The sequence below is a fragment of the Stegodyphus dumicola genome, chromosome 7 (assembly GCF_044657685.1).
Source record: "Stegodyphus dumicola isolate Sdum_Otavi_A_Nest chromosome 7, ASM4465768v1".
In the NCBI taxonomy this organism is placed as follows: Eukaryota; Metazoa; Arthropoda; class Arachnida; order Araneae; family Eresidae; genus Stegodyphus; species Stegodyphus dumicola.
Window position 1 is genome coordinate 121,193,888 of NC_140774.1, and position 20,481 is coordinate 121,214,368.

Here is a 20,481-nt window from a genome sequence, read left to right on the forward strand (position 1 = left end):
GACGGAATTTATGCAGAGCAAAAAAATTCACAGAAAGGAATAATAACACAATACCTCTTTTTGCTTCTAAAATGAATGCTGCACGGAAAAAGGATATTTAAGTGAAAATTGACTATGTTGCACTATCAGAAAATTCACGCAGGAAGTCAAGCTGAGGAAACTTGAAACTGCAGTTGGAAATTCTCCAGGACCAAGGACAAAATAAGGCATCAAAGAAAGCCTAATATGTATTATGGAAACAGGAGAAAGTCATGTATGGGTAGGAACCTTTTGTTAGAAGAAATGGTCTGTCTGATAAGTTACTTGTCAATGAAATTTCCTCGTATGAATACGCTAGTAACATTACTACTTCTATTATTAGACCATATTATATAGATGGCCAAAAAAAAAGTGTCGGAATCAATATACCCACAAAAATACTTTATTTTTAGTAAATGTAAAATCTTTTTGAAAACTTACTACAGGCAGATGTTCCAATTCAATAACATCGGACTTGGTTTGACCTAGCAGGATTGACACTTTATCACTGTCAGTTTATTCTGCTGTTTCATTACAGCTTAGTCAACTCAGAATGCTCCGCAAAGGAATAGTGGAGTTTCGATGGTAAAACCTCATTATAGAAATGGTGAGTACAGACTGTTAGGAAGCTTCGTGCGATCTTTTGACGTGAAAATGCACCTAATGCAACACTAGACTAAAAAATTTTAAGAACACAGATTCAACAGCCGAAATTAAATTACCACGCTCTCAATCCTCCGGTTTGTAAAAATATCGTTGTTGTTCATGACAGTACCCCTGCAAATCTCAAAGAATCCAGACTTAAAGAGAAAAATTAAAAGAACTTAAAGGATAAATTGGACGTGTCATTAGTCGCCTGGCAGATATGTGAGAAAATGATTACAAATTTCATCAAGAGATTACGTTATTGTAGAACCTAATCTCTCGATTTGTGAGGAACACATAACAAACATTATTTTTCATCCTTAAATCGGAACATCTACCTGCTGTAAAAATATTTTTCATTTTAGGCATACTTCCGCACATGTTATTAGGCATACTGAATTCGTCGATTTTATTGGGACAACTTTCGCTAAATGTTAAAAACCAAGGCTCTGAAAAATAGATTATTATACAAATGCACAAAATTCAAAATATTGTCAATATTTAAATACCATCCAAATTGATGCAGGAAAATTATTTAGTTCTTGTACCATAGTTAAACATTAGTGCTGAATACATTATTTATAAATTGTAAAGATGCGCGCCTCCAACCTGCACGCAACAAAGTGGTGACTGCTAAAACTGGAAATTAGACAGAGTCTTGAGAAGGGTTTAAGTCCCTTTTTATTCAACTTTAGAAGTTACAAATGCGTGCTCTTGACGCTCACAAACTACGCCGACCCGGCGGTAAAATAAAAATAAGAAACTAAAAAGAGATACTAACAAGTAACTAACTCCGAGGCTCTCTAAACGTAACTAATTATCCGAGGCAAGCACACAGGCCGAAACGCGGGGTTCTTCAATTTCTGGCAAACTACCTCCGCGCTCGTGAAGTAAGAAAAGCACACTTCGAACTCGTTTCCTTTCTATTTAACTCAGAATACTTCCGCTGATAATTTGAATCCTTGCGCGTTCTACTAAAAATTTACATACTCTAGCATTGGCAGTTCCAGGGGAAAGTAAGGCTTGACAGGAAAGATAGTTTAAACTTAAAATAAATGTTAGTTAAAATAAATATAAACCCTACAAAATAAAGAAATGAATCTACCTCCTAGAAATCAACATGCTTCAGTTGAAACTTAATTTATATTTTCAAGCAATATTAATGCTAGAAAATTTTAAACAACACTCGAGTATACAACTCAGACACCTTACTAATCTATATATATCAAATGAAATAAATTTCACTCTGTTCTTTTATAACACAGAGGATTTTGTGTGCAGATAGTTCGTTTATAAACCCATTTTTGCGTTTGCAATTCCTTCTGTACAAATAGGTTATCGTTGAATATATGTTGCTGCCAAACATTAAATGACTTATGAAACGCAATGAAACAAAAAATATGTTTTTCTAAATATTCTTTCTGACTTTGGCAAGTCTTTTCAATGGCGTATATATTGCTGATGCTAAAATAAAAATTCATGTGGTCTAAAGTAGTTAGTAGATTAAAAACGTAGTAGTAGTTAGTAGATTAAGAACGTCTTTTTAGTTTAAAGCTAGACACAATCTTTATAATCATGTGAGTACGCACCTCTGAGGGCGATAAGAATACCGGAGTAATATATTTTAAGTGACAATAATAATGGTACAATATTCTCAGATATTTGAGAGCCAATATTAATTTTTTTCTTCATATTTTTCTTATTCCTCAATCATTTTATTCTTATTACATAAAACCTAATTCATGTTATGTAAACGTGTTCTTATTGTGTGTGTGTGCGTGATTATGGCAAAGCCTCGAGGGCTATCTGCCTAAAGGGAGGGATGCCTTCGTGGAGGACTTTCTAAGGGAAACTGGCTCGTATACACGTTACACATGGGGAAAACCACGAAAACGCCCATGCAGCCAGCCCGTTCGCGGGATTCGAACCTCGGACCGAACTACCAGTGTTCAGCGATTTTACCGCTCGGCCGCTGGTGGGCCTATTCTTATTGTGCAAAATCTCCTTAAAATTTCAGCTCACAGCTCTGATAAAAATTAGTCACTTCGTAAGGCTAGTCACATTACCAGATATGAAACAGCTTCTCTCTTTATTTGTAATTACCTATATCAATACATTAAAATTAGGCAAAAGGACAAACTTAGTTTGGCTTATATTTTGAAGAAAAATATCTTTTGAAGTTGATCTGACGTGGGACTCTTTACTTCTAAATTTTTTAAAAAATGCTAAATGTAAAGAAACATTTATAGAAAATTCATGCATTGAACAAAGAAAAACGAACGGAGTGCTACCTATTGAAAAAACGTTAAAGAAAAGTCAAAAGGCATTAGAGTTTTGAAATTATTTTGGCAGAAATGCATTGGAACTGATATCTTAGCAAAAGAAAGTAAATTTTCATGAATGCGAAAGGTTTCAAATGAATCCATTTCACAAACGGAAGAAGCTCTGTGAGTAAATTTCATTGAAGCAAATTCAAAATTACTAACAAATATTTTATCCAAAGACTCACTGTTATGATGGCGAATTCCGCTAGATGGAGACCGATAATTATTTTTTATATAAAATATTACTGTTGAGGACCTTTATATGAATATTTCTGGTAGCAACTGAATCAATTATTGCACCGTATTCTTCAGTGGTTCCCTCACAAAAATAGTATAGACCCCATGCAATACCTGCCATATGGTTGAAATTGAGGTATATGACTTTCAACTGTTATAAAGCTAAAACAATGTAATACACTTTTTTGTTCATCGGGCTGAAACTTCATAAAAGAATCAGCAAATGATTATATTACTGTTCAAGCATTTATCTTGTCGAGTTAATGCATCGTAAACAGTATGGATTTCACACATTCACCAGACAATTTAAACACCAGTACGTTCAAGATGCACCTCTGTAGTTTATCAACATGATAACTACATAAATTAATGAAGCTTACAGAGATTTACTTATTGTAGAGACCATTAAACATTTTATTTTGGAGTCAATGAAGCGAAAAATGCGCGATGTCTTCGCTGGGATTCGAACTTCGGATGTGCTTTCCAGTTACGAAACGAAGGCATATGGTAAGAAGAGTAAAATACAGTATGAGAAAAGGGTAAAAGATGAGTTTGAATAACCAAAGATGGGTGAAAGTGCTAAAATGTGCTACACCCGGGAAAAGGTAAGATAAAGGTGAACATGGACACATTTTTTATGTCTGCATCCTAAAATCCTTCCCGAATTATGCAGTAGTTCTTCAAACTCACACTTGCGGGGAGCTGTGAAATTACTTAAACCGGCACTGGCGTCTGTAATAATTAAATTTAAAATTACAAAATAAGTAGCCTTTGTTCAGAGTAATGAACAATCTTCACAAATACAAAAGAATTGCAAAAATTAGTTACTTTACAAATTATTATTTTTATTGTTTGAGCTATCTACCTCTACTACTACTATAGTTAGTTACTCGTACTTTCTACTTAGATCTTACTACTATTACTACCATTAATTACTTTACAATTAATACTAGTAGTATTAATTACTTAGTTTCTGCTCACTTTACTACTTAGCTCTAATAGCAGATAATAATACTAGTTGTAGAACTATCTCTAGATCTGTGTGCCTAAGAGAAAGAATGTTTTTTTGAATGAACTGATGGAACTGTTACCGCGGGCTAAACCATGGAGCCCGCGGTAAAAGTCGCTGAACTCTAGTAGTTCGATCCAGGACTCGAATTCCGGCAAACGGGCTAACTGAATGGGCATTTTCGTAGATTTCTCCATACGTAACATATATACGAGCCAGGTTAGAGAATCCTCCATGAAGGCATATCTCCTCTTAGGCAGGTAACCCAAATCCGCTTTGCCGTAACTTAATAAGCCAAAACCTTCAAAGGGAATCTTACTCGTATTCATGTTACGTGTGGAGGGACTTGAAGAACCAAAGGAAAATTATTTCTAAGAGCAATAATGCTTTCCTAAATGAACTGAAGAACTTAGTAAGGAAGTATAGCTGGTATTCACGTTATGCATAGGGTAAACCATGAAAACGTTCATACAGCCAATTCCATTTGCCAGCATATTAACACGGATTCAACTACCAATGTCTAGCGGTAGTATCCAACATGGCCATTAACGAAACTCTTTTTCTTTGAGAAACTTACAAAAACAAAATTCACATTAAGCATTCCATTATATTCTGTCAGTTATGTTCATTCCCGTTAAAATTCCGTTAATTATACTTTATAGACATTTGTCTATATTCTTCAAATCTATATTATTACATGAATTTCATTTCAGAAAAACTCGTTGAAATACATTATGCAACCAATGTCTTGGTCACATAGAACGTTTTTGCGAGGATACTTGATTCCTAGCATCGCGTAACCCTGCGACAGAATCAAATATCCTCACTTGGTTTGAAATAAAACTCCACTTTGGATAATTAATAAACAAAGCTACTTTACTATATAAATTATATTTAATATATCAAAAGCCTAAATTTTAAAATAGCACATAATTAATCTTTTTAATTTGTAAATAATAGAAAATTATGCTATCAGTGTGTTTAAAGTTGAACTCGTCACGTTTAGAAAATTTCTGCTCTTTGTAAAATACAATTGCTGAAAATTACACTACGTTGCTAGTTTTACGAAAAGATACACCATCAAATGCATTAGTAGATTTCAGAACTCTGCTATTAATTTTCCTATACTTTTTTGACGCACATTAACTATTTTTAGTAATGAAATATATATATCTCTGCAGTTTTCCCTATTGCTTTGTCATGCATGGAAACAAATTCAAACGAAATGATCTCATACGTTGTTCTCTTAAATTCGATTTAGCCCTACCAGTGGCGAAATGATTAAGGTCTCTGAATGCTAGAAATTCGACTCGGGCTCGATCCAAGACGAACGGACTGGTTGCAAGGCTGGCTTTCGTGTTTTTTCGTATATCTAATCTGAATACAAATAGTTCTATCAGAAAGTTCTCCACAAAAACATCCCTCCTCAAGTAAATATCTCCATGTGTGCTGTAACCTTATTGAAATGACAACCTAAACTAACTTTAAATTCGATTTAATCCAATGCATTAGCCGAATAATACATAACAGTTGCGTTTTAGGTATCTTAATAATCCAACGATTTCATTAAAAAAATAAGTTTCAATCAAATAAGTTTTTAATTGTACATCAGTGCTTATATGAAAGCATAAAGTAATATAAATATAATATGCTCTAAATTGAGATGTAATTAATTAGAGTAGCTATTCGCTGCAAACAAGCGATCATTCTCAAATGACTTAAATTTCAGACTCGGAGAGAATTCTCAGCTGTAACAGAAAGCCTCTAAAGACTGGGCTTTCGAGCATGCTATTAATATAAATTACCTAATAATTAAGATTATGAATTTCAGCATCAAGAATTTTTCCTTCAATAATTATTTAACCGTATATTATTATATAGTTTTCAAATTTCGTGTATTTAATTTGAATGCTGACAGAACGCCTCTTAAATAAAATGAACAGCGAAAATAACCGAATAAGCTAATATCCATAAAATTTAAAAATTTCAGTCTGAAGGAAAAGAAATAAAAAGCTGTGTTTTTGTTTCGAAATACTTGGTTACCAAACACGTTTTCAATTCGTTCACAATTCAGATTCTAAAGGGAGAAAAAAGGATTATTCAAGGCTGTATATAAAGAAATAAAAATACTGCATTTCAATAAACGTCTATAAGTAGGAAAGGTTTATTCGGCTCTTTATATATATATATTTAAGAAAAAGAAATTTTACACTTCAAGGTCATGGCCACTTCCTCTGTTCGTATTACTTAGTTCACAACTGATAAACGAGCTATAGCTTTTGCCAATAAATTCTTAAATACGTGAACAATTTCAATATAAGCTGCTTATATTTATTAAGCAGCATCAGAACTGATGTTACGTACTTAAAAGAAAAAAGAAAATCTGAAAAGTGTCAGCTTTTTAAATTACGTACAGAGGAGCATTTTTTAACATTTTGTGTGTTACCTTTATTTATTAAATATCATGTTCTTCGCACTTAAACCATAAAATTCAGTTCAAGAGCAATATCGCAAAATAAGTTTAAATTGAGCATATCTTTAGAATTTCCGATACTCAGGCTCACACGCTGGAGATAAAAATGTTTTTTTTACTACAACGTTGCCATTACTCGCTTTGAAATCCTTGCGTTTGTTAATCAGAAATTCGTTAAAGTTTTACAAAATATGAAATCGATAATAAAAAAAATCCAAATTTCAAATTTGGGCTTCCAGAGGCCCATATTCGCAGTAGGATTACGTCATTCAAAATTGGATGGCTCTAGGTACCGTTGTTTTATCACAATGCGAGGAAACATATATACATTTATGCAGATTCTTCATTATTTAATTTCTTCAAATATAATACAGGGAGATGATATTTGGTGGCAACAGTTTGAAAAATGATACAGCCTTTTAAAGATTTCAACGCAAAATGCCGAAACGAAAACAATAGTCCCTCGTGGACTAAAAATAAACAGTAATTATTGCAGCCAAATAAACAAAACCCTTTTCGAAAGTTATTTACACAGTAATTTACACTTATAGAGATATACCTACTTTTCTCAAAATTAGTCTGTTTTCTAAACAAAGTGTACGATTTCGACGTTGCTTTTATTTATTCGAGGAAACTCATAATTTTGGAATTCACATTTGATGAAACAACCTTTTGAAAACGCGGGGTAATACTTTTTAATTAATACTTCGAGCTTTTAAGCTTTTTACCACTTTTATAAAGTTTTCTAACGGAATATAATATATATTTATAAAGAAGAAATTCTTTTTGTTCTCTAACAACTCAGTCACTACTGTAGCTATAGTCACCAAACTTTCTACAATACTTTTCTGGGTCCTGAAAAATGTCGACGTCCATTTTTTCTAAACAAAATTAGCTAAAATCAGAGATATTGATTAAAAACGCTTAAAATGCTCATTTTCGCCCTCATTTTTTCTAGTGGCAACAGTCTCGCACGCTGGATATAAAAATCTGCTTTATTTCGAGAAGTGTTGGCCCTGCTGGCTTTCAAATCGTGGAGTTTGCTAAAAAAAATTTCTAAGTTTTACAATGAAATAAAAATAGCATAGCCAAACATTAAGTACATTAGTCTCGATTCCAAGAATTCGTGGGAAGCCATTTCGACTATTCTTATCTTCGTACTCCTTTAATCAGCCGAGATATTAATTAAAAACTCTGAAAGCACTAAATTTCCCACTCACTTTTCCGAGTGGCAAAAGTCTCGCGCCTTGGAAATAAAAAATGCTTATTTCGAAAAGTGTTGCTGCTGCTCGCTTTCAAATCGTAGAGTTTGTTATACAAAAATTTGTAGGTTTTACAAAATCTCTATACATAAAGAAAAATGCCTGTTTCTGTGTTTACTTGTTTGTTCGCGTTATACATTTCTGATCAATTAGGATCAAATTTTTTGCCAGATTTAATGGACTAAAATTTAATATCGGTGAAATATTGGATAGAACTTGAGCTTTTACGACCAACTGATTAGACAGACGAAAGTCATTAAAAACTGCGTGCCATTGTTGCTGATATAATGAGAGAAAATTAGTTTATTTTTCTATTGAAATTTTTTCATGTGTGTTCCATATCGCATCAGACTGAAAAATGTGTGACTATGAATCGTATTTTTTGCATCGTTATTAGAGAAGGATTACAGCGGTATAGTCCTCTCTGTGGTTAGATACATTACTCTCAATCTACCTTAACTGGCATCGGGTACTTCCGCTAGTTTGAAAATAAAAGAAGAATTAGCATCCGACATTAAAAAACATTATTTTTCATTGATAAATAATTTCAACGTGTATTTTTCCCAGGATTATGAAAACGAAAATTAGATAAGAAATTAATTTTGTTCAAATGTACCTCAAATTTTATCTCTTGAAGAAAAAGAACAAGTGATAGAAATTTCTTGTGGTCGAACTCTTACTGAAGGTTTCAAAAATAACACTTTTGTTAAATTTGGCTGAACTGGAAAAAAAAAAGAATTTAAAGGCATTTGAAATAAAGCTATTAAATTTTTATTGCCTGTTTGCACAACCTATTTGTGTGAACAAAGATTTTCTTACATATTATATTTGAAAATAAATACAAAACAAAATTAAATGTGGATCCTAATTTACAAATAAACCAAACTGAAATAAGGCTAGACATAAAGAAATTTACCTCTGTTAAACAGGCCCGAATTTCGCTCTAAATTTTAGAACTAAAGTATTATAACTTTAATTTTGATGATTAAAATGGTAACCAAATTTTAATCCAATGTATTTTACGTGAGCATATTTAATGCAAATAGTCAACAGGCTGTGCAAATGTCAAAATACATTTTTTTAATTATTTCTATTGAGAAATTGATAAATAATCATTCTAAAATGTAGCGGTGGTACTAAATTTTTCAATTTTCGTTTAGATGATTACCATTAGTCAAAAGATTGATAACAGATGCTCTAGATAATCTGTCAGAAAAAGCTAGATTTAAAAGCCACGCTCTTTCAATAATTCTGTCGCTAAAGCAGAAACAGATCTTTTACAGAAAATTCTAGAATGTAATTTAACTCAATCATATCTGAAGTGGGAGACTGTGTTTAAAATATTTTTCATGTTGCTAACTACTATTACTAAGGTAAAAGAAGCTCTAGAAAATTTGTAATTATTAAAAACAAAATATGAAAAATATGTTGCTCTAAAAAACTTTCAAATATCGTTATTTTTCTATAGAACATTAATTAAATAATCAAGTAGATTTTTAAAAAATATCATCGATTTTAATTCGTCAAAAACAAGAAAACATAATTATAAAAAAGGCTTTAATATTAAGGCTGTAGAGACATTAGGTTAATTGGAAAAGCCGGAGAGATGAAAAATTAGCAACCGCCTTCGCCGGGAATCGAACCACCTCTGGAATACCGGCCCAGCGTGCAGAACCACTACACCACGAAAGCACGCTAGGAAAGCGGGAGAAATACCTTATAAGGCAATACTTTTTATAGTATTTCAGTGTTATTTGCTATTTATAAAAATAGTATTTTTAGTGTTTTCTGTTGCACATATAATTTTCTGAATATATAAAGTTATGATTACAAATATTATAAGTGTAATGATAAGATTTAGTACAGTGAACATTTCTCAATACATAATTATACAGTTTATTTGATTGTATGTAGAGGCGAACATTTACTTCTTTGTCTCAAATAAAAAATACCTAGATATGGTTCTGTCAGAGCCTAAACACAGCTCTGTAAGAGGACACGATCCCTTTTGTTTTCCAAAGTCACGCTGCATCTAAAATAAAGGAAAAGTAGTGCGCGACTGCTCATTATCAAAGAAAAAATGCATCGGTCTTCATCTTCCAAGTTAATTCATTTCAAAACTATTATTATACGCATACATGGAATCTTCTATTAACTGCACAATAAAATCGCCTAATTTTGTTTAAAATCTTAATCATCAAATAATCTTAGATTTTTAGAATATTAACATTATCTTCAATCGTTATTAATATAACATTCCTCATTTCAAAACGCACTTCCACTTTTTTTCTAGAAATAGTTTACCTGTATTACACAAAACTATAAACTGAAGTAGAAATATTCCTTATACAAATTCACAGCCGTAATTAGTGACGTCAAAATAAAGACTCTTTCCTCCGGGAAATTAGTCTACTTTACATTTATTTACCTCGTTTGTTTAAGTTCCAAATGCCGTTTTGTTGAGAAAGAAAAGATAGCACTGGCGAGACGTTTAGTATCGAATCATTTGACTTCAATGTAAGAAAGAAGGCAATGAAAAAATATCAAGATATCAAGGTCACATTTGTGTATTATTCAAATATCGCTTGCTATTGTTATTTTCATTCTACTCACTTCAGTTGCTACAGCAGGATTTCATTCACGGTCAGTGACACCGCCCAGACCTATGTCCTGTCTGCAGCCGAAATGTTTGATTCCGTCTCATTGTGTTATTCTCTGATGAATATAAGTTTGAGGCTGAAGATTATGATGGCAATAGGATGGGATATCCTTTATGTATGTTACTGCTGGTTACGGAAGAAATCCTTTTCTTCACACATTTATAAATAATCCAGAGCTTCTGTGAATGAAACGAAGCAAAAGCTGTCATACATCAATTTCATTTTACATAAGACACAAGCAGAAGAAAGAAAGAGGGGGGAATAAAAAAAGAAAAAGAAAAAACATATAAATATAAATTACGTATTTTAATAAATCACATAATTATTTAATAATTGAAAAGAAAATTGAGAAATATACAGATTTCAACACCACAATCAGTACTATATATAAAAATGTAACATAGCGAACAGGGAACAAAAATTCGCCTGGCTACCTATTTTTAGCATATTTAAGAACACGTTTGGAAAACCCGTCAATTCTGATCATTCAGTTGCAGTAGATGAATAGTAGGCTTTCAAAGCACAAACGTTAGGTTAAGCTATTTGAACATGACAAAGAACGCGAAGGGTTATCTCGTAATGGGAAGTATACCTTCGTGAAAGACTTTCTTAGACAAACCGTGTCAGCTGACATGCATATTATACAGCAGCAGATTTTTTATATGCATTTTATTTTAATATATTCTAAAAGTGCGTAAATGTTCATTATATTTAATAAATATATATTTTTATGAATTTACGAATCTGTATAAGGGTGGCGTTCTCAAAAAGGGAGGGGGAGAATGCAGTTATCGTCGTATTTTGCTATTAAATATTTAGTTTCTGAATAGAGAAAATTACTTTTATTCAAGTTTCGATATTTATCAATACTTTCTGTACTTTCTGCTGATGGTGAAGAATACAGAAAAAATGCTTAGCGATTGTTTTTCTTTATGATATAGTTGATGGATCCCCCACGCCCGTGGCGAAGTTAGATGCATCTGTTGTTAAAACGATTTGCACCGTCTGATTAGAGTGAACTAACACTGCTGAGTTGCACAATGCGCTTTTAATATTAGTAAAATTTTTCTGGTCCAAATTAAAGTTTTTTTTTTTTTTTTTTTTTTTTTTTTAAAGCAAGATGTAAACCTTTTTTTTTTTTTTTTGCAGTTTGGTATGAAGTGATGGTAAAAGTTCACCATTCCCAAAAATCTGCTGCGTCAGTTTGTGAAGGATTCTGGTATAGGATATTGTTTAATTGTATCAACTTTGGTGATGCCATTGTTACGTAAAGTACCTTTAGTCGTCAATGAGGTGGTACCATTGATTAATTTCTTTTTTTTACTGTAACTAATAAGTTAAAATGAGAAAGAAAATTTATTCTAACGATAGGTTTGTTGACATCTGCTATTACAAAAGCCCAGTTGAAAGATCTGCTTAGCCCCTGATCCATTTCCAACAATTTTTGACGATACGTTTTTATTGTCGTACCGTTAGCTGTAAAACAGTTCATGTTTAAGCACGGTTCTTTTTTCCAATGGCGGTCGTAGTTTAGTGACGGAGGACGTGGGCACCACCCCTTTACCATTATGGTTAATTGGTTTAGCGCCACGTCCACCTTTATCTAATGCTGACTCATGTTAGGGCCACACGAGATCCACTCATAGGGCACATTGATTAGTGTTACAAAACAGATATTAAAAATGGTTACATCTGTGTGAACACAGTACTTATGAACAAAACTTTAGCAAGTGACACATAAGATTACAATTCAATACCCTAACAAGTAATTTTAGCAAGTTACATATAAAGTTTACAATTCAATACATAAAGAAGATATATCATACATAATGATTATATTATACTGTTGTGATTGATAAGCGACGATATTGTCAACATGAATTTACTAATGCAAAATTCAACATTTAAACTCAGTATACAAAAACCGAAGAATATACAAATGTTTATATTTCATACATTGCCAACTTAAATTTATAGTGGAGAAGTATAAAAATGCTTAGATCTCACATAAGTCTCTAATTATTCTGAATGTCATTGTTAACTTTTATATTACAGCTTACTACTAAAGACACAGTTATTATATTAAAATTGGATATTAATACAGTTAAATGAATAATTGCACTTAGACTATAAATACAGTATAAAAACATTAATTCTTTACAATTTCTAAAATGCAATGATTCAAAACAATGATTATATGCGAATATTAGAACAATGATTCACTATAAATATACAATGATTCAATACTATTACTTAAATTAATGATAATACTATTCATATTATTAATCATATATGCCATGTTGACATCAAAGTAATATTTTTTTTCATACAGGTGCTTATTACTGAAATGATGTTACATATTACTAGCAAGCAATTCAAAAATAAGATATGTACAGTACAATTTTACTTGCACATTGGAAATACTATACAAATAAATAATTCAATACAATGATAACGTACGATTACTCATGAATAATTCAATACTATGATTCTATACGATTATTCAAATGCAATGATTCAATTCAACAACTCTATACGCTTATTAGAACAAAAATCTATATAATTATTCAAAATTTCAATATTATTGCTCAAATTAATAAAAATACCATTTATATTATAAACCTCACTACCCAAGTGAAACAAACATTTAAATTACACCATTAATTAATCATTACAGCAATGATACTACATGTTACTTGAAAGAAGTCAATTATAAATTATGCACTGTACAGTTTTACCTTGCACACTGAATATTATAAATAATGTAATGATGCAATACAGTGATATTATACTGCTTCTTTAGACCATGTACCAAAGCAATAATTATATGCAGTGACTGAAGTATAAAGATTACGATACAAGTATTCAGTGATTTAATATATATATTCAGATTTGTAGCAATACTATATATGTTATTAATAACATTTAAATATATGGTATAGCCATTTAAGTACCTATTATAGTATTGATGTTACATTTACTTGTAAAGAAATCAATTGTTAAATATGTACAGTAAAACTTGCACTTTATTTGTTCATTACAATTCAGTGATTCAACAAAATGATTCTTTATGATTACTAAAATATAATAATTTAGTACAGTGTTTCTATGCATTTACTAAGTACAATGATTAATCATACCATACCAGTTAACACAATGATACTATAAAACAATACAATTACTCTTATTCAATATGATTACTCTATTTAGTACCAGAACTATTCCGCTATCAATTATACTAGTTAGGTAAACATTAAAAGTAATAACCTTATCATCTATACGATCATCAATACGATTACTCTATTACAATGTTTCAAAACTATGATACAATGAATTAATACTATATACAATTTCTCTGATACAAAACGATTACTGTACTAAAATAATTATTCAGTATAAATGTAGCCGAGGGAGTCCACATAAAGGAATAATTCTTAATTTTTATTTGCATTAGTTTTAGCACAGTACAAGATAGTTTATTTTATGATATACTTTAGAGACATATATAAAATTAGATTTGACACAGGTCAGTACCGAGGTCCATAAGTTTATTAACAATTTTGTTAATCTTTTGAACTGTATGCTTGTTATTAATCATGAACCTGCTAAATGCTTGCTCATTCGTTGGCGGGATCGGCAGGTGCAAATCAGTTGTTAGTGGACAGTTAGCTACATAATGTTTGGGTGTGCCCAACTCACCGCAAATGCACTGTGCCGTATTTGTAATGCCAAACCTTTCAAAATATACAGGAAAAGGACCATGTCCCGTTATATACCGTACAAGTTGAGCATGTATTATGAGGCGATCGTAAGTTACTGTGGGAATATGATAATAAACACGATGTCCTGTGTCGTCAGAGTTCCACTCTTCCTGCCACAGGGATTTGATTTTTTGCGTAAGATTTTTCTTTAGCCAGGAAATTGGCCAAGGTATCTTAATTTGTTCAGCATTTATGTTCTGCGCCGCTTCTTTGGCTAGCTGATCCGCCAGCTCGTTTCCTGTTTGGGCAGCATGGGCCTTTATCCATTGCAGCTTTATGTTTAAATGACTGTTGTCATGTAATTTCGACTGGTTGTCTGCTATGAGCGGGGAATATTCCACTGGATTTAAAAGTACATGCAGAGACGATAAGCTATCTGTCAATATGAAGCTTCCATTATGTTGATCCTGTATGATGTGGGTTAGTGCCCGGTCAATTGCTAACACCTCACTCTGGAACACACTATTATTGGTGTCCAGGTGACCTTTCCAAAGTGTTAGCGTGTCCAGGTTTCGCAGGGCTATGTAGGCACAGCCTGTGTTATCATGTATTTGGGAGCCATCTGTATAATATACTAAATCAGCATCCGTTATGTTGGTATTTTGCTTGAGATTAATGTTCACCCCTTTTCCCTATTTCGCTGGATGATCACATAGCCGTATCAACTTCTTTTCATATTCCACTGGGAAATAATTATCCTCATGGAGGGTTGCTGGTTGGCCTAATTGGGCGACTGTTTGATAAGTCGCTTCTTTTTCCACACTAAGATGCAACGGTGGCAGACCGATCAATACACATAGTGCTTTAGTTGGGGAAGTACGAAATGCCTTGGTAATATTCAGTAAGAACGGTCGTTGTATGCTTAAGCTTTGGTGAAAATAAGTTACTTGGGTCACTGTTCTGTTTGGAACGTTTACTTTAATTTGATCTCTATCTTCGTCTTTGTGGACTGGAATCGCTACAGCTACCCATTTCTGTTATCTACAATTCTAAATTTGATATCTGTTTCTATAAATCTTGCGCGATATTGTTATCAGATGGTGGAGAAACTATGCGAGCTACCTAAGGTGGGTTGGGATTGAATTCCCATATCTTGTCACGATTGTCGATTGTTCGGACAAATCATCGCTGCTTACAGCCAAAAGGCTCCGCATATTAACCGGTAGTCATTGCATCTATAAGGTTTTAAAAAATTCATCCGACACCTACTAAGTTGCCATGTTGCGAACTTAGTAGAGAAGGTGGGATGGTTTCCTGTCATCTAATTCCAATTCATAAAGAAGTTTTTAAGTTTTCAATTATTCAGAAACGGCAAAAAATTTCAAAATGCCCCTTTTTAATGGCTGATTATTTTCTGTGGTCTGGTGGTTTGATGAGGACATTAACGACTTGACCCTGCTTCAGTCGAACTAATTACATAATCATATTTTATTTGATTGGCCGTAATTACAGCGTTATCTGAAGCAACCCTATTTTAGAGTCGGGTTTGGAAAAAAAGATAATTTTTTAAACTTACCCTGGCAACTGTTAATCTCTCCGATGTTGTTTTAACATGTTCGTCTGTACACATTTAATCGCAATTAATCAATCACGAACGTGGTCACTAGTTTATAGTTAGTTGATTAAGGACAAATATATTCACAGTTTACTGTAAAGAACAAACTTCTTTAAATAAATTTATTAACGAGAGAACAGGAGTAACACAAATGACAACGAGTTTCTTTTCTTCAATAAATTATAATATTTACTTTTTATTCCGAACTCTTTTACTGTTGTCACTTAAGCAAAAAGAAAATCGCAAATATTTTGATAAATAGCGTTTCAGTATTTCCAACGATGTCGCCACAATCCCCAAAATATTTTATAGTAAAATTAGCGCAAAAAGAAAGAGTTATTCCGCTGAGTACAAGAAGGAAATGTATCCGTGTGGCAAGAGTCGTGCATGGAGACCGACAAGACAGCCGTATAATGCAGTTGCAACTCATTTCGAACGCTTCCAACTGTCCAAATTACTATAAAATTCTTTCAAAACACACACTTTAAAACTATGGTTTCAATATGACATCGATAGCCGAAATAAAAATTACACCTATCAAAATGATATTTTAAAGTATGGCAGGAACAGCGAAAACGCTTGCTCTCACTCTTGCTGACGTCATTTCCGCTGACAACTTCAATAATTTACATATCTGCCAGTGATGAACCTGTATGCTTGAAATCATTTGGATAAACTGCTTCTTTGTCGGCGTAAAAAATAAAGAAATAAATAAAAATCTGAAAGGTTTCAGATTTTAATGGTTGCCCAAAAGGATTTGTTAAGGTTTTTCACGCTCTTGCTGAGCTCGCAGTCAACTAGTCTGCCGTTACACTCACTAACCATTTTTGTCTTTATAGGTTTATTTTTAAGCCCTATTTTCTTCATACTTACGCCATGCACAATTCAACAACCAATTCACAAAAGTTTTAAAAGCAGCATAGCAACATATTCTTAGAATTCCTGGCAGGTTTGGCTTATATTTTTCTATCTTCTTCAACCCTTTCTCAATTCTTCATATCAATGTTCAGTCTTTTTAGAAAACAAAAAAAAGTCTGTTTACAAAACATTTTGGTACTTACGTGTTATCCCGTAGACCAGCGAGATTTAGCGACAGTTATGGACGACCATGTTCTTTAGAATTCCGCAGTAACGAATGGCGATAGCCAGTCGTTTCCAAAATTTCCCCCAACGTTCGGTGGGATAATACGTAAGTAAAACCTTTTCTTGTTTTACTATTAATTTTTGGGGGGTTGACTTTATTATTAAATATCACGTTCTTCGCATTTACGCAACATAAAATTGAATTCAGCATCAAAATCACATAACATTTAAAAACAACATATCTTTAGACTATCCAACAAAGTGTTAGTGATGTCATACACATTTCTACATTATTTCTTTAAAAATTAGCGCTTGCGCGGCTAGCCTCCTGAAATAGCTGTTATAAAAATGAAAAAATATATGCTGATTTATTTCCGTGATTCTAGCTAGTGTAATTTCATAAAAATATTAAATTTTTCTATTTAGACATCTCAGGGTTTTAATACATCTATGTTTAAATCAATCACATTAAAAAGCAGAACAAAATATTCTCAAGAACTGTGTTTATTGCTTTCAAAGCTTTTAATTTATCACTGAATAAACTTCCAATTTAAATTTGAAGATATCTTAGGCTTATTAAATGGCAGCAGGCTGGCATGTGGATGATAAAAGTATTTTATTTCTGGCCGAGATAACGCATTGTTTTAATAGAGTTAAGTTTGTTAATTAAAACTGAAAGATAAATAAATACTATTTTACATTTTTCAGAATGGCAAAAGTCTCTCGCTCTGGATCCGGCTTCCAGGTGCACATGTTTGAGTGGAGGTCTACCTTATTCAAAACTGGAGGGCTCTAGGCACCATCATTTCTTACCAATCCGGGAAGCACGCATGCATGTATGCAGATACTTCATTATTTATTTCTTTAAAACATAAACAGGAGGATAACATTAGGTGACAGCAATTTCAGAAGTGAATCATCCATCTAAAGTGAACAGACATTTATACTGATACGTCGCAAAATCCTGTTTGGAGACTAATAGCCTCTTTCGGGTTGAAAGTTTTTAAAAAAATTAAGCTCCGATGAGTATAATATCTAATACAGCATAGAGCGGCAACAGGTTTTAAAATCTGGCAAATTTTAAGTCTACGAAGAGAATCTTAGTGGATGATCAGATTAAGTAATTTGCAGTGCCACTGACTATTGAGAGTGGATGGTGAATGGGTAGAGAAATGTAAACGTAATGTGACATATTGTAACTCAAAAAATAGGAAAATTAGGTTATTGATGTTCCTAACATCAAAACTCATTATTGCAATGTTTATAATCAACACCATTTTTAACGAAAACAAACGTTTCGCTCTTGAAATAATCATCTTTTGAATAAGATGAGAATATTTTGTAGAGTTATTAGGTTTTTTTCCATGCCGCAAACTTGAAAAATGAGCAAGGCCCTCGCCGGATCTCGAACCTGGACTTCTCGAATACGCTCCGAGTGTGCTACTGTTACACCACGAAGTCCTGTTGGAAGGAGGGAGAAAATGCCTTATATACCCACCTTTTATAGGGCAACCTGAGGTTTAGGGCAGCGGTCTTCAACCCTCAGAACTTCACGGACCACTACATATATAATTTTATATTTAGCGGAGCACTAATATGAATTTTAAAAACCCTTAAATCAGACCTTAAAAGCAACATATTAATATGCAAAAAGAATATTCAGCTTTTCAATACATGTAATTCTAATTTTCATTTGTTAATATAATTTTCGAAACATTTGCTGTTCAGCAGCATGCCTTTATGAAAATTCAGGCTACGCCCCTGATTATAAGTAACAATTAAAACACTATTAACACTGATATTTCGTTCACATTGAAAAATTATATGAAAAGTACAAAAATCTTACCTTCTTGTTAAGAAAGCTTCACGTTTCCATATCACTGAAAAAGAACTTCACGAAAAGCAAGAACAAACCGAGAAACGCAAAGCAATAGCAATAAACTGAAAGTGTTATGCTGCCAATTTTTAATTATTGTAAACAATAATAATCATCGCGCACTTTGCAGTGGCGCCATTGATCAACAGTTAGACAAAAACGGAAACTTCCAGCAATGCAATTATAAACAAGAATGCAGATGGTTCTCATAAAAATCCATCAAGTTGCCTATTGAGACGGAGGAAAAACTGTGTTATTAATGACTACTAGAGCATATGTTTGGAATTCAAAAGGAAATAGAATTCCAGTTAGCGCTATTATTGATAACAGCAGCATATTCGTGGATGCCAACTCTCACTTTCAAATATCGCTAGATACACCTGTAAAAGTAGCTAAAAAGTCGCTAAATTCAGAAGGAATTTCGCTAAATGTAGTAGCTAAAATTTTTAAATAAAAGTATAATCCATATTCAATAATAGGTTTTGTTACTCGTCATTTTTTAAAGTGAATCTTCATAAAAATATAAATAATATCCCAATTTTTCTGCGGCCCACCTAAAAGTTTTCACGGACCACCAGTGGTGCTTGGACCACCGGTTGGTAACCGCTGGTTTAGGGGACGCAATCGCCAAATCCTGGTGGCGACGAATTATTTACCATTATCATTTAGTGCGGTTGCCAGTGTAGAGTCATTAGGTTATTTCTGCAGCAGGAGACATGAAAAATGAGCAATGCCCTCGTCGGGACTCGAACTCAAACCTCTCGAATACGCTCCGAGTGTGCTACCCTTACACCACGAAGGCCTGCTGGAAGGAAGGAGAAAATACCTTATAATTTGACTTAAAGCATATATACGAAAGTGTGCATTTATATATATATATATATATTTGCTATTATTTTGTATTAACCAGTTATTTATAATTATAGTATTTATCATTTCAGCTTTTACCATAACTTCTCCTTCCCATTTCCTTACCAGAAATGAATATGAGTTAGTGAGTATTTAAGCTGAGGTTTTAGGATTGTAAGATAGAGAGTGTTTCCGCCTCTCGAGACCGCATTGTATTAGTTCTACCAGCTTGTTCTGTCAAACTTACTACTAGCCTATGTTTTAAATTTGATTTGAATGTTATTTCTGTTACGTCGTTAAAAGTGGTGGTTGATCTTGTCAAGCATAAGATATGCGTTTATGTTCAAGTCCTGTTTTAATAAAAAGGTTGTTTTAAACCTTTTCAAGTCTCTGTAGTTAATTTAAAACACAACGTTATTTCGTTCTATATCTTTTAGGACTTTGGATCTAGTTTTTCTCTTTACATAGCAAGTCAAACTCTAAAGGCGCAAGTATATAATAAACATATAAGTGCATATGACATTTAAAAAGGAGTAACTTTTATAAGATAGACCGAGGTTAAATTTTCACTGCTTCTCAAGAGTTTATAAGGTATTTCTCCAGCCTTCTTCGTATGCCTTCCTGGTGTGGTGGTCTGCACCCTGGGCCGGCATTCCAGAGGTCCGTGGTTCGATTCCCGGCGAAGGAGTTGTTAATTTTTCATCTTTCCTACTTCAAATATACCTAATC

The 20,481-nt window shown here is 32.9% G+C and overlaps 1 long non-coding RNA gene across 1 annotated transcript in view; it reads left to right on the forward strand.

The window, feature by feature from the left end:
• LOC146996329 (uncharacterized) overlaps nucleotides 1–20,481 on the forward strand; it is a 110,277-nt gene that overhangs the window by 42,396 nt on the left and 47,400 nt on the right. The window contains exon 2 of the long non-coding RNA XR_015042188.1: nucleotides 17,736–17,863. This is a non-coding gene — a long non-coding RNA (uncharacterized LOC146996329). The remainder of the gene's footprint in view (nucleotides 1–17,735; nucleotides 17,864–20,481) is intronic.